At 40.0% G+C, this 15,184-nt stretch overlaps 1 long non-coding RNA gene across 2 annotated transcripts; it reads right to left on the minus strand.

Annotated features, from left to right (window-relative positions):
- Positions 1-5,425: 5,425 nt before the first annotated feature.
- LOC145547707 (uncharacterized) lies at positions 5,426-12,714 on the minus strand. 2 transcript variants are annotated; one of them, XR_014084006.1, is made up of 5 exons: positions 6,676-12,714; positions 6,237-6,376; positions 5,925-6,062; positions 5,720-5,814; positions 5,426-5,628 (listed from the first exon to the last, which is right to left on the minus strand). It is a non-coding gene; the product is annotated as an uncharacterized LOC145547707 (long non-coding RNA). The 2 variants fall into 2 exon arrangements; XR_014084005.1 differs by having other exon boundaries at positions 6,237-12,705.
- Between the last annotated feature and the right edge of the window lie 2,470 nt (positions 12,715-15,184).

A 15,184-nucleotide genomic window follows, 5' to 3' on the forward strand; every position in this document is an offset into this window, starting at 1 on the left:
TGTTTCAGAGCTTTTAATTTCCAGTATCACCGAGACGTGCATAACTTCTCAGTGTGAAGCTGGCTCATCCTTTTTCTCCTTCCTTTTTTCAGTGCATTTGGATTTCCTCAGACACTTTAATTAATCTGCACTCTCACCCAATATAGAGTGATAAAAGTTTGTGTATTGTAATGAAGGTTTCCATTAGTTGGTTTTGAAACACTTAAAATGTGGACTGAATATCTTAATGAAACAATTACAAGTACAAAGAGATTGAAGTATTCTATTGATAGCTTGTAGATGCTTATAGGCAGTCCCTTCTCAGCTGGTACTGGTGATGTCCTGTTAACAAAATAAAACAAACAAATGGATAACATAAGTATTATGTGACTAATCTTTGAAATAGACTGAAAGATGTTTGAATACTCTGTGATAATGTACCTCTGGTTGTTTCTCAATACCCAAGTACGTTCTTGTGTTCTTGGCAAGTATGTAACCTGCAAGAACAGTTGAAGTCTTTTCTTACCAAGTTCACAAGGAAGCAATACGCTAGTTCTCCAATTGGAACAGGGCATTTTTGATGATGTCACTCAGCTAAGATCTTTCCTTGAATTTCAATAAATTGTCCAGTTTAACATGGGAATTATTTTTACATTTATAATTTGAAAAAATATTTAATTTCACAGATATTAAATATATACAAATAAAGAAATGTAAATTCTAATTCAAATTAATGGATTAAAATGTTTATTATTGATTGTAAGAAAAAAATGTATCACCTCAAATTACTTGATCTGACTTCTGTTACCAGTGAAGTGTGAGTCTTATTTGCCACATTCATCAGATTTTTTGCTTATAAAACATTTGTCTCAAATGTTGAATAATAATAGATGATGGCCAGCTTGAGTCATGCAGTTGACCGATTCCTTCCTTATCCCCTAGGTTTGCAGAAGATCCATGAACAGGGAAAGGTAAAACAATTATTTCATATTTAATGTTTTATCAACCTGCATCTGGCCACAGTTGCTGTCCCACAACTGAGTGACTCTTGTAAGACACCAGCATAGAAACAGACAAAATATTTTTTGTAGTACTATCTGTAGTACAATAACAAAAGAAATTAGCAGATAATCAGTCAACTCCATAAAATTGATACCAAGACCGTCTAATCAAAAGCAAATATGATTATAATTTAATTGGTTTTTAAGATGAGGAGACAGTGAAAAGGAAAATGACAGGAAATGAGAATCTCCAGGAACTTCCAGGAATTCACTCTTATTAGGGAAATATATTTTTTATATACAAGTTAAAGATTAGTTCTCTGATTATAATGGGTATTGTATTAAAATAAAAATATTTTCCTACTTTGAATTTACATGTCTTTGAATTAACATTTTATGTTAAGTATTTTATTAGAAAGGCAATTTTGTAAGAGTCAGTACAGCTTAATTTCAGTAGCAGAAAAAATCAACTAAGAAAAATCAGTCGTCTTATCTAACCCATCTTTCCCTAATGCTGACACTGAGAACTAAAGAGGGAACCTTTGCAAGATGGACGAAGTATGGAATTTCGGACTCCAGAACCGACTCCAGAACACAGGTCTTTGGTGCTGGCAGGAAGAGTAGTGATCTAGTGCTGTCGGTCTTGAGTCTTAGGGTGATGATCTCATGTACATAGTCCTCAGCTTCTTGTCTTGCAGCTCTGAAACCCCCTTCACCTTGTTTCAAGTTCTTTCTGGTCCATTGAGATGTAGGCGAGGTGGCCACACAGAAGAAAGGCGGCAGTTCTTCTTTTCCTTTGTTCTTTATGTCTTTGCCTTTCCCTTCATCTTTGTCTTTCTCTTCAACTTTGTCTTTGTTTTTGCCTTTAGGGTCTGAACCCAGCTGATGAAAGAAGTGCAATTTGAGGCCAGAGTGATGGGTTGGTCCCCATGCACAGGACAGTCTTCGGCTCCGTGGCCCTGGCTTTTCTTCAGCTCCAGAGTTCTTTGTCTGTCTCGATCTTGGTTCGAAGCTTAGTGTTAACTTTAAAACTCAGTTTGATTCTCATGGTTGGCTCTATATATTTCTGAGGTTTTATTGGCTTCAAAACGGTGTGTTTGACTCAACTGGTAGAAATTAAATTTATAGCTATTGGAGTTATGTTTAAGATAAATTAATTTAATCAAATAATGTCATGAAAATGTGTGTATTAAGTAGGGTTGCACCAATTGCAGTTTTCTGGCCGAGTTACTGATCTTTAAAAAGCCTGACCTGCCGATTTTGACTTTGACTGATACAAATTTTTTTGCCTTAAATATCAAAAAATGTAGCAAGAAAGTCACTGAGATGGCAGCAGTGGGGTGGATATTGTTATAATACAAAGGTTGCAAGACCTCCCAAAAATTCAGACAAAAATTCAGACATGTCCTGGTTGGTCTGTTAGTCAAACGTCTCACTGTAGAGCAGAAGAGGACAGAATATTTGCTGACCAAGGTAAGATCAGGGGATAAGATCAGTTTCACATGTAAGTATCGGCCAGTCACGATCCCCCAAATTTAAGGAAATCAGCTCCCAGAAATCGACGGGGCGCCAATGTATCCTGTGTTATACATGCATAGGATATAATGTAAACAGCACAATCAAGAGATGCAATAAGTTTATAGTAGTTGTGCTAACTGGTATATTAAGATCTTTCCAGTTTCATGTAGAATTCACATGAATGAGAGTTGGTAATTGATAATTGGAAATGAATAATAATTCTTTGATTGGTGATTAAAAATCAAGTATTTTGTGAAATAAGTGAAATGGGCCCAAATAATTTAAAGGTAACAAGTAATGGTTTTAGAGATAATAGTTAATGTTATGATTAATGTATTATGATTCATTCATTCATGTTATGATTCATGTATTGATTAAATAATGATTGAATGTTTATTGCTCTGGTTGTAATAAATTAAAAGGGATTATAAGTGTATTAGATGTGATAAGATGTACTGGGAGGTCTTGCAACCTTTGTATTATAAGTAACTAGGTTAAAAGTAGGAAGGCAGAAAAGGATAAGTTTGTAACAGTGAAAATAGGTACTAAAAATTTGAGCAAGAGCAAGTGCGAGGGACCAGCTCCAGATGGCTGGTGAAAAGAAGTGAGTCAACAAAGGATTATCAATGGTGCAAATAAAATGTCACGAAGCATCTGACCATATGAGTAAAGGGTAACGTAATGTCTGCAATACACAACCATGGGATCAGGGAGTATAAAGACACTTGGAAAAGAGGAAGAATTGTTTACTCTCCGCGGTAGACGTAGAGTTAAACCAGGGCAGTGCAGAGACCACTAAAGGGGCAGGTGCTCAAAAAAAAAAAGGGCACATCTAACCGCATTTTAAGACATTATTAAAGTCACACAGCTTCCAGAGTTTAATAAACGATGAAAAATTACAAATTGTGAGATATACAACTAGATTTAGTACATCTTAACATAACACCTGCCTTGTAACATTAAATATATTGTTCACTACTAAAAACTGCATGTTGATCATGGTAAGAACCTTTATTTTTTTTGTTCTTACCTGCGGTACTTGTTTTGACCCAGTTGGTCAACAATCCACTACCTTTGGCTGCTTCTGGCAGATCTCTTCTTTTTTGATTCTGACGTCAGAATACTATATTAAACCACACTACCAATTATTTACCCTTGAGTTTAAACCAATATGTTTTTCACCCCATAGCACAACATAACAATATTACTTAAAGTCTGGATTGACTTTATTAATGACATGATTTTATTGGACAGGAGCAGCTTGATTGATTGTTACATACATTATATCTACCACGGTAATTCAGAGTGAGTTATTTTTATTTCTAAATGAATATCCTTGTTGGACTTTTATTTAAGTGTTATTCTCCTTCAAGATACATTTACCTAATGCTAGAATAAATGAAATGTACATTATGCAGCAAAGGAAATTAGAAGATCGGATGATAGGTTTTGGACGGGCGATGTGCCCCCTATTCTCCATAAGCAATACTGGAGAATGACTGCTGTCATTAACGATACAGGGAAGAAGCTTTTTAGTTATCTCTCTTTGTTAGCAAAGTCATTAGCTAGCAGCTAGCTAATAGCACAACAACAACAGCCTAATGTCCGTATGATAAAAATACTGAATCGATAGATAAGAACAGTTTTTCCTCACCTGGCTGTCTCCTCCCGCTCAGTAGTTCTTCAGAGAAAGGCAGACGCAGAGGCCTGTCAGTGTCTGTCGTATTTCATTACCTCTCTGCTTAAACCACGACTCTAAGCTGAAGCAGAAATGATACAACATTCAACGTTTTCCATTATCTGACAAGTAGCAAGAGTACTCCACTTTATCCACCAAAAACTTTTTTTTTATTCACCAAAAGCTGTTCTGTAATATGGAATGTTTGCTATGTTGAGCTAAGCAGTTAGCTGCCTTATCTCACTGTGTGAGAGGCAATTGCGTCGTGGGTCACGGGCAAAAGGTCAAAGGTAACAAGGTGACCAGAGGGCTTATTATGTTGTTTTTCTTGAAAAATCCCAAAAAAATAAAAAATAAATAAATTGTACGTCAATGTGTCAGAGGGCTTAGGAAATATTATTATTATTATTATTATTATTATTATTATTATTATTATTAATAATAATAATAAATTATTTTTGACCAAAAGGACACTTGGGGAAAGGAGCAAAAGGGGCAGGTGCTCAAACCCCTCTAGACCCCCCCCCCTCTGCACATGCCTGAATTCAACCATGAATGAATGCAGTTTGAAGATCTACAGAGGACCCACGAGCAACGGGAAAACCAAGACTCTGCACCTTGTCCAAGGAGAGAAGCCAACTGCCCTCACCCGTGTCTCCAGATCTGACAGCTGTCTGACTCTTCCTGAATGCGAACATCAACAGACTTGGCTGATGGACAAAGACTGATAAGGCAGTCACCACCAAAAAAGTATACTTTAGTATACTAACTTTTAACACACTTTAGTATACTTTTATCAATGTACTTAAACTGTACTATTTTGGAACAACTAATTTTGTGCTTAGTATAAATTAAATTACAACTAATAGTATATTTTAGTATACTATATGTACTTTTTTGGAATAACTTCAAGTGTACTTAGTGTACTTAAAGTATACTTTTTAAATATATTTCAGAGCTTTATTATTATATTTTGAGTGTAATAATTCTGTCAGAATTATATTAAAAATATATATTTAATATACTTCAAATATATTTTAAATATACTATTAATATTTTAGTAATGCATTTAAATTACACTTAATTTTTATTTTTGATTTCCTGCTATTGATAATAAACTACAATTTTAATTATGCGTGAAAGTCTTTATTCCTACGTACCTAAATGACATGCATAACTACACTACAGTACTTACATTGTTTTAGGCTAAAATTACATGGAAAGATTAATTACACCAAGATGCCCAAGGTAATTCAAATATTTTGTTTTATTACCGACATTTTAAAATTGTCCAATTTTGCTCACAACTTCATAAACTTTACATAAATTATCAGTTTACACATCTAAAATGAACACAATGAACATGAAAATTTAAGTGTGACAATAAAAAATGAAAGTGAGGATCAACGACAGAACATTCCCGTTCACTGCACCACTAGACCTTACAGAAACCTACAAAAAAGAACAATAGAGCAATTAAACAGAGAAAGTATTTGTATTTTAAAGAAGACAGAAAAATGGCAAATAAAAAAATTATCCTTACAATTTTAAGACGTGGACTCGCTATGTATGTGACATCATAAGATGATTGGTACCGGATGCCTGGGGTGGAAAAACATTTCTGGGTGTCTTCTTTGCCTATTTATGTTAGAAGTAGAAAAAAAAATAGTCAGCAATGTCATAGAGTCAATTGATGTTGGCATTAACTATGAAGCTGTTTTAAGTGTGGACTTAAGGAGACAAACTACCTTAAAATCTTTCCATCCATGATCTGAACACACTGATCCTTGCAGGGTGGTGAGGGGGGCTGGTGGTGCCCATCTCCAGCAGCCATCAGATGAGAGGCAGGGTTCACCCTGGACAGGTCACCAGTCCATCACAGGGCCCTGAAAGTCAACAGCAAATAAAAAAAAGAAAGATAAAAGTTAGATTAACAAGGAGAACAATTCTTTCCAGTTACCTTTAAATCAAATCATGTTTATTAAGCACTTGGTGTTGATAACACACCGGTTTTTGTTGTTGAAAATGTAGCTAGGTCCTCATTGAAAAAACAAACTTACATCATGAAGACGATGTGGAGGTTCATCCTCAGAGCTGGTTGCTGATCTGGTGGAGTCAGAGCTTCTCCTGAGACAGAAAGTCTTTAGGTTTCCTAACACCTGATTTCTCTGGCTTCCTCGTTCATCTCCATCTGCTTAGACTGCAAACATATGTTGAAGATAAAATCATTGATGAACGAGTTATAACAACCACCTCACAATATCAAAGTCTCTCTGTCTTATGGAACTTAATTAAAACCAGGTTAGTTTATGAATTAAAGTATAAGTCGCAACAAACAGCCTCCATGCAGTTATAACATGAAGCTGAATGATTGTTATAGTAATAATCATGCACGTCACAATAAAATTGATAAAATAATTATTTAAGAAATCAACGTAAGTTATATATCTTTACTGTACTGTTTATAATTAAATGAAGATAAATAATAAGCAAACTTACCACCAGCTAGCAACACTTAGCAGCCTTCGTCCCTCTGGGCTCCTTTTGTGACACACATTTCATTTCCATCAGTTGTCCCGTTGTGTTGTCCTCTAACTTGGACTAGGATGTCACCAGCTTGAATTTACCAAAATTAGTAACTGTTTTGACAACGGCCCTTGTGAGGGATTTGCCCCCTCCTTAACAGGTGCTGTTTTTTGTGTTTTATAAATTCTAATTTATTTGGGTAAATGTATTGTTTTGGGAAGTAATTTGATTTATTTACTTGTTTTAATCCTCTTCTCCTCTCTTTGAGGTCACCTGGTCATGTGTTGCCATGGAAGCGCGCCCATGAGCAGTGCTGACAAGGACCTGGTGATACCAATCAGCCTCATTGGGAAAATCCATTTTCTGAGAGGGAGGAGAGATGTATTTTGAATTTTGTTTGGGCCCAGATTGTTTTTGTGTGAGTTAATTGTAACTGTAGACATTGTTTAGGAATAGTTTAGTGCAAATTTTTGTTTGTTTCTGTCTGAAAATGTGAATGTCTCCACCCCTCCAATTAGTCCTGGTGGGAGCCAATCATTTAAAAGCCAGGTGGTTGTGTGAAAGGGAGATTCTCGCTCTTCTTGTTGTGACCTGATATGCCATGCTGTATACTGAACTGAACTGAACTGAACTAAAGACAAAAGAAAAGTATTGAGTACTCTACAATTGCTGGCTCCAGTCTGTCTTTCTCTTGGGTCGCAAACCAACACTTGGTGTCAGAAGTGGGATGACATGCAGATAACTGCTAATTATGGGTCCAAAGCAGCAGACAAAAGGCTCTAAAGCTGCAGAATCGGCTCCAGTGAAGGAAGCAGAGCAGGATGGAGCTACAGGTCAGCAGACTTGGCAGTTCAGTGATGAAACAGCATCTGTGGACATGAAGAACATTGCTGCCATGCTGGAAAAATGTCTTCAGTTCCAGAGTGACTTTGTTGACAGATGGGACAAAGAAGAGGATAAGCAAGAAAGGAGATGGCACCAGATGCAGGTTGAAGTTAACAATCTGAGAGATGACTTGGAGAAGAAGCAGAAAACTGAAGCTTGTTCTCATTCAGGCTCCTCTTCGGAAGATGATTTAGAGCCAGCTTCTTGGCATAAATCTAGAGGTGAGCCAAAACAAAGAGTCTGGACTCAATCTGATATTCCAAAGTTTGAGGAGGGAGAGGACATTGAACAGTATCTGATAACCTTTGAAAGGTTAGCAACGGCATACCAATGGCCTAGAGGGACTGGGCAGTAAGGTTGGTACCTCATCTCACCGGCAGAGCCCGAGCAGCATATGTGGCCATGGCTGCAGAGGATTCCTGTGACTATGGTGAAGTAAAAGCAGCCATCTTGACAAAGTATGAAATTAAAGAAGAAGTGTACCGACAACGCTTTAGAGAGCCAGAGGTCTGTGTGAATGAAACCCCCCGAGAGTTCTACAACCGTCTGAAAGACCTTTACTTGAAGTGGATACAGCCTCAGAAGAGAAGAAAGGATGAGATTGGGGAGGTCCTGATCCTGGAGCAGTTCTACAGTTCTCTGTCACCAGAGCTGAGAGTATGGGTCAAAGAGAGGAGCCCAGCATCGGCACAAGAAGCAGCAGAACTGGTTGAAAACTTCCTGGCTGCAAGACGGGGACCAAAAACCTTCCGATACAACCTTCAACAGAAGTCCAGCTTAATGCAGAGTAAGTCTGTGGGGTTTGGTTTGGATGGTGGTCCAAATCAGATGGCAGGGGTAGAGAAGCAAAGGGGGAACATGTTCTCATCTAAGCCTAAGTCAGAAACAAAATCTGTTGTCTGCTATTTCTGTGGTCAAGAGGCTCATATAAAACCAGAATGTCCATTGAGAAAAGCCAAATCAGCATCTTTTTGCACTCTACCAAGGTCATTGTCTGCAGAAGACCAATTTCAGGGTAAGAAACAAGTTATGGAGGTGAGAGTAAATGGAAAGCCAGCCATTGCTCTTTTAGATACAGGAAGTGCACGGACCTTAGTCCACCCTTCTATTTTGAAAAATCAATGCTATCTACAGGTCCCAGGCCTTGATATTTTCTGTGTGCATGGGGATCATAAAACCTACCCCATTGCGGCGATCTATCTAGAAGTGGCAAACCAAACTTATCTCTTAAGTGTAGGTGTAGTGGAAGGTCTTCCCCATAAAGTTATTTTGGGTCCGGATATTCCAGTCTTGCCAGAACTGATCCAGGCCTGTAAGCCGGTGTATGTTGTAACCCGATCACAAAAACAAGCTAAACAATTAGCTGGGGGTGATTCTGAACCTCTACCTGAGACTGTGGAGACAGGCCAGCAAATAAACCCTGAGACTACTGTTAAACTGAATTCTCTGCAAGAACTGCCCTTCTTTAATTTTGATATTCCTTCTGAGAGTGTGGTTAAAGTGAGGAAAAGCAAACAACAAAGGCAGCTTCAGAAAATGGCAGGCACAGTTAGACAAACATCTTTGGGATTGCCAGATCTTGATGGGGACATTGTGGGCTTGCAAGTTGACTTCAAGAGATTACAACAGTCTGATGAATCGCTGAATGGTCTTTTTGATCAAGCAACTCCTATTGCTGTGGGAGAAATTGATAAACAGCCTGAGGGGGGGGGGTATTATATCCTTAGAGATGGGGTTGCTTTATCTTCATGGAGGAAAAACAGCATGTGAGAAACTGGTGGTTCCGCAAAGTCTAAGGGAACAGGTGCTAAATTTGGGTCATGGGGCACCATGGGCAGGACATTTGGGTTTTAAAAAGACCTATGACAGGATTTATGCCAGGTTTTATTGGCCAGGTCTTTATAATCAGGTAAAAGAGTACTGCCAATCATGTGCATTGTGTCAGCTGTCAGGGGGAAAGAATGTCCCAAAGTACCCACTACAGTCATTACCTATTATTGATGTTGCTTTCAGCAGAATAGGTATGGACATTGTGGGACCACTGGAACAGACTCAAGCAGGAAATCGGTTTATTCTGGTTGTGTGCGACTATAGCACTTGCTATCCATAGGCTTTCCCCCTTAGGGACATAACAGCTAAACAGATAGCCTATGCTTTACTCCAGTTGTTCTCTAGGGTGGGGATTCCATCTGAAGTACTTACTGACCAGGGTACTAACATTTTGTCAAACAATCTTAAGCACGTCTACAGATTGTTGGGCATAAAGGGTATTCAGGACCACCCCCTACCACCCACAGACTGATAGGCTGGTAGAAAGGTACAACCGGACATTAAAGAGTATGTTGAAGAAGTTTATCTCTGTCAATGGCAAAGACTGGGATAAGTGGCTACCCTACCTTCTGTTTGCTTATCGGGAAGTTCCGCAGGCGTCCACTGGCTTTTCGCCATTTGAACTTCTTTATGGCAGGCAGCTGAGGGGCCCTCTGGATGTTCTTCAAGAGTCCTGGATTGGCAAGAAGGATCAGTCAACCAACGTCATCAACTACGTTCTAAATATGAGACAGAAGATGGAGGAGACGACCAACCTCGCCAACCTCGTCAGAAAGCACCTGGAGAAGGTTCAACAGCAGCAACAGACCTGGTATGATAAAATGGCCAGATGCAGATCCTTCAAACCAGGTCAGAAGGTTCTTTTACTACTTCCAACATCTGACAATAAACTTTTAGCAAAATGGCAGGGACCATATACTGTTATGAAGAAGCTAAGTGCTACAACCTATGAGATTCAGATGCCTGAGAGAAGGAATTCAAAGCAAACCTTTCATATCAATCTGCTTAAGGAGTGGAAATCCCGGGCTCCGCCCCTTAGTCAGCAATGCTTTGTGCATGCAGTGCAAGAGGAAGATGATGATGATGAGGGTGAGTTGCCATCTGTAAAAGACTCTGTTATTTCACTTGATCTCTCTCATCTCACTCCCACCCGGCAACAGGAGTTGGAGGCCATTGTTCCTTCAGATCTTTTCAAAGAACAACCAGGTTCCACAAACTTGGTGGAACATGATATTCATCTGAAAACAAGTGTTCCCATTCGACAGCGAATGTATCGGATTCCAGAGAAGATGTCTCCTGTGTTAAAGGAGGAAATTGAGGTCATGTTGAAACTGGACGTGATTGAACCATCTACCAGCGAATGGAGCAACCCAGTGGTTTTGGTGATCAAAAAAGATGGGAGTATCCGTTTTTGCATTGACTTTAGAAAGGTAAATGCTCAATCAGACTTTGACGCTTACCCATTACCAAGGTTGGATGACCTCATTGAATGTGTTGGCCAGGCTAAATATATAAGTACTTTAGATCTTTGCAAGGGATATTGGCAGGTCCCTTTAACGGATGCTGCTAAGCCTCTCACTGCCTTCAGGACCTCGCAGGGATTATGGCAGTTTACAAAGATGCCTTTTGGACTTCATGGCGCACCTGCCACGTTTCAAAGACTGATGAATAAGGTACTGTCAGGTATGGAATCATTTACTGCAGCTTACCTTGACGATATTGTAATTTACAGCAACTCCTGGCAAGAACACCTAATTCATCTGAGACGGGTGCTACAGACCATCAAGCAAGCTGGCCTGACTATTCATCCCAAGAAATGTGGAGGCAATCAAAGCGACAGAGACCAACAACCAGAAGACAAGTCAGGTTGGTAGGTTGGTATCGTCGCTTTATTAGGAACTTTTCTGCTAGAGCAGCCCCTCTTTCAGATGTCACTGGGACATCAAAGACAAAACTTGTGTGGGGAGAAGCACAGGAGAGGGCCTCCCAGGATTTGAAGCGGGCATTGTGTCAAGAACCTGTACTTCAGAGCCCAAACTTCTCTTTACCCTTCACAGTACAGACTGATGCATCTGCCAGGGGGATTGGTGGGATTCTTTTGCAGGGAGAAGAGGCGGAGAAGAAACCCGTCGCCTACATCAGTAGGAAATTGTTTCCGCGAGAGACCAGATATTCGGCGGTGGAACTCGAGTGTCTGGCTATTAAATGGACAATAGACTCTCTCAGATATTATCTGCTGGGGCGAGAATTCACCCTTGAGACTGACCATCGTGCACTAAAATGCTTGGAGGCCATGAAAGACACAAACAGTCACATCACACGATGGTTTCTGTCTCTTCAACCTTACCGGTTCAAGATAGGTTACATTCCAGGAAAGGAGAATACAGTTGCAGACTTTTTGTCTTGCTGTGGACACAGCGAGTCTCCTGAAGGGGAGGGAAGTGTGAGGGATTTGCCCCCTCTCTAACAGGTGTGGTTTTCGTGTTTTATAAATTCTAATTTATTTGGGTAAATGTATTGTTTTGGGAAGTAATTTGATTTATTTACTTGTTTTAATCCTCTTCTCCTCTCTTTGAGGTCACCTGGTCATGTGTTGCCATGGAAGCGCGCCCATGAGCAGTGCTGACAAGGCCCTTGTGATACCAATCAGCCTCATTGGGAAAATCCATTTTCTGAGAGGGAGATGTATTTTGAATTTTGTTTGGGCCCAGATTGTTTTTGTGTGAGTTAATTGTAACTGTAGACATTGTTTAGGAATAGTTTAGTGCAAATTTTTGTTTGTTTCTGTCTGAAAATGTGAATGTCTCCACCCCTCCAATTAGTCCTGGTGGGAGCCAATCATTTAAAAGCCAGGTGGTTGTGTGAAAGGGAGATTCTTGCTCTTCTTGTTGTGACCTGATATGCCATGCTGTATACTGAACTGAACTGAACTGAACTAAAGACAAAAGAAAAGTATTGAGTACTCTACAATTGCTGGCTCCAGTCTGTTTTTCTCTTGGGTCGCAAACCAACAGCCCTCTCTACTTTTAAGGCAATATTATGCGAGTAAAAATGGTGAATTTGAACAGCGTCTGATATCTTCCCTGCTTCAAGTTTTTTCTTCTCTTTGTGGTATTTTTTAAATAAATGAAAGTGTGCAATACCGCCACCATCTGGTCTGGAGTGTGAACTGGAGCCAATGCCGTTGATTATAAGGTTTTACATCACACATCTGAAAATTGATTGGGTACTTTCTTAAAAATTATATCATGATTATCCTTTTTCATTGTATGCAATTTTAATAAATAGTAAAAGATTATTAAGGAACTTAAAAATTTATACATATTCATTCATATTTTCTTCACTTAAAGCATACTTTTATTATATTAAAAGTGTATTTTGGTACAATTATGTTTAAGTGTGTTTAAAGTACTAATTTCGAAATTGGTACAAGTGTATTTTTAGTATACTTCAGATATACTTATGGGTAGTACACTTAATAATTAGTATACTTAAAGAGTACTTTCACAAATTTAAGTATGTTTGAAGTATACTTAAGTATACTGTTTTTCACCTGGGCAACCTCGCAGTAACTGACGGTCTGCAGGTGTGGGACAGCTTTTACTGAGGATAGTTGGCTTAATCCAGACAAAGCAAGTAGCCGAATAGCCTAATCCCATCCCTACTCGAGAACGTTACGAGAGGCTTTGGGGCAGGCAACTCGAGGAGACAAAGAAGCAGAGGCACAGGAGTACCTCCAGCAGATGCAAGCAATCCGACCACAAGACCAGAGCACAAGCCATGAAGACCCAGGTCCAGGTGGACGGGGGGAACAATCGCTCCTTTCAAAGTCAACATTACACAAATGTATCTGGTGTAGTGCTGCTGCTTGGAGAAGGACTGTTGTCATGGGTGCTAGTGGTTCAGAAAATGTTCTTCAACCGTCATCTCCCCGACAACGACGCCCTGCAGACTATGATGAACCTTCAGCTGGCGTCACAAGGCATCTATTATTGCACTAAAAGCCCAGATGGAGTTCGTCTAGCAGTGGTCCAGCACCTGATAATTACCAAGATGAAGGAAGATGCAAGGGCGTGGCTGGAGTGGCTGGCAACTCTACTTGAGAACTGGAAAGATGGTAAGCTAATAACCATCTATAGCTCTTCAGAAAAATATACTATAGTGAAGTTAGCGTCTAAAGAAACTGGCATAGAGGAAATCCTAGTGAACTTGTAGAAGAATATAATTATGTTAATAGTTGAAAGTTATGTTGATTTACATTGAGATATGTTTTACTGAAAAGGAATGAATTATGTCAAATGTGCTGGGTCAATCTGACCCAGTAAGTTGTTGTGCAAGGAATTCCTGGCAACGTCTTCCCCCGATTGCGTGCGAGGAACTCGGCCAGAGTCTATGTTTGGACAGATAAGAACTAACAACTTGACTAATGGTCCTCTGAGGGAGCAGATTTAACTTCCACGAGGTCAGTCCCTGAATTTTCAGAACTTCCAACACACACCCAGTGTACAACGGAGCCAGAAGCAAGATTCAGAACGCCATTGGTCAGACGCTTTCCAATACACATTAGCAGACTGAAACGGTATAAATGCTCGAAGTCAGAAGCAAGGGACAAGACATTTTGGATTCTGAGACGATGAAAATGAGATGATGAAAATGTAATATGTGATTCCACAGATGTGCATTAAATGTCTTCCTGTTTGCCTGTGAGCCGGAGAGAATGCAGTTTGTGTATTGTCTCTTAATTCATGAGTTTAGCACCTTTGAATTCCTCCATAAACCCAAATACAACGGGCACATATTGCTACTCAGACTATGCCGAAGTGATGGCTCGACTTAGAGCACACCAGCAGTCCAAGGGAGTACCAAAGACTCCAGCTGAGCATGAAGATGCAGACTCTAAACCACAGGTGTCAAACTCCAGTCCTCAAGGGCCAGTGTCCTGCAGTGTTTAGATGTGCCACAGGTACAAAACACTGGAATGAAATGACTTAATTACATCCTCTTTGTGTATATACGTTCTCCAGAGCCTTGCTAATGGCCTAATTCTATTCAGGTGTGGTGCAGCAGAGGCACATCTAAAAGTTGCAGGACACCGGCCCTCGAGGACTGGAGTTTGACACCCCTGCTCTAAAAGAAGTGCCATCCGAGATGCCGAGCAGGGCCAAGTCTCCACGAGTCAGAGAAGAGCCAACAACAGACCTAACTCTGGATTGGGATGAGGAAGAAACACCTCAACAGGACCCATAACAGGACCAAGCAGCCTCCCCACAAAACCGAGCGGGGGCCAAGGAGAGGGCCTACAATCCCCTCTCAGAACAGCTACGGGAGGAGGCGGCAGTGTAATATTCCCCATTGCGACCCAGAAGACCTACATTCCATCCAAAGTTTTACAGTACGGAGCAGAAACAGTGCACACGGGAGCAGTTCCGACGGGGAGGAGGACTCAGATGAGGAAACAAGGAGACCAGTTCGGACCAAGAAGGCACATCTAAAACAACAGACCAAGCATACGGAAGATAACTTGTGAACTTGCACCACTTCCACCTGAAGCCATCTACATCAAAATGGACACTGGACTCAGAGTCCATCGGCTTATCGGTGAACCCTGGGACATCGATAAGGGATCTTGTATTCGTCACCAACGACAAATACAAGATCCATAATCGCAAGTTCAGGGCCAAACTTGTTGCTCGTTGCAGAGAAACAAGCTCAGGGCTCCCGTTAGTCAGTATCGTGAGTTAAAGTTTTCACAAAAGTAAAATGTTAG

This window comes from Poecilia reticulata, chromosome 16 (assembly GCF_904066995.2).
Source record: "Poecilia reticulata chromosome 16, P_reticulata-male-v2, whole genome shotgun sequence".
Lineage (NCBI taxonomy): Eukaryota > Metazoa > Chordata > Actinopteri > Cyprinodontiformes > Poeciliidae > Poecilia > Poecilia reticulata.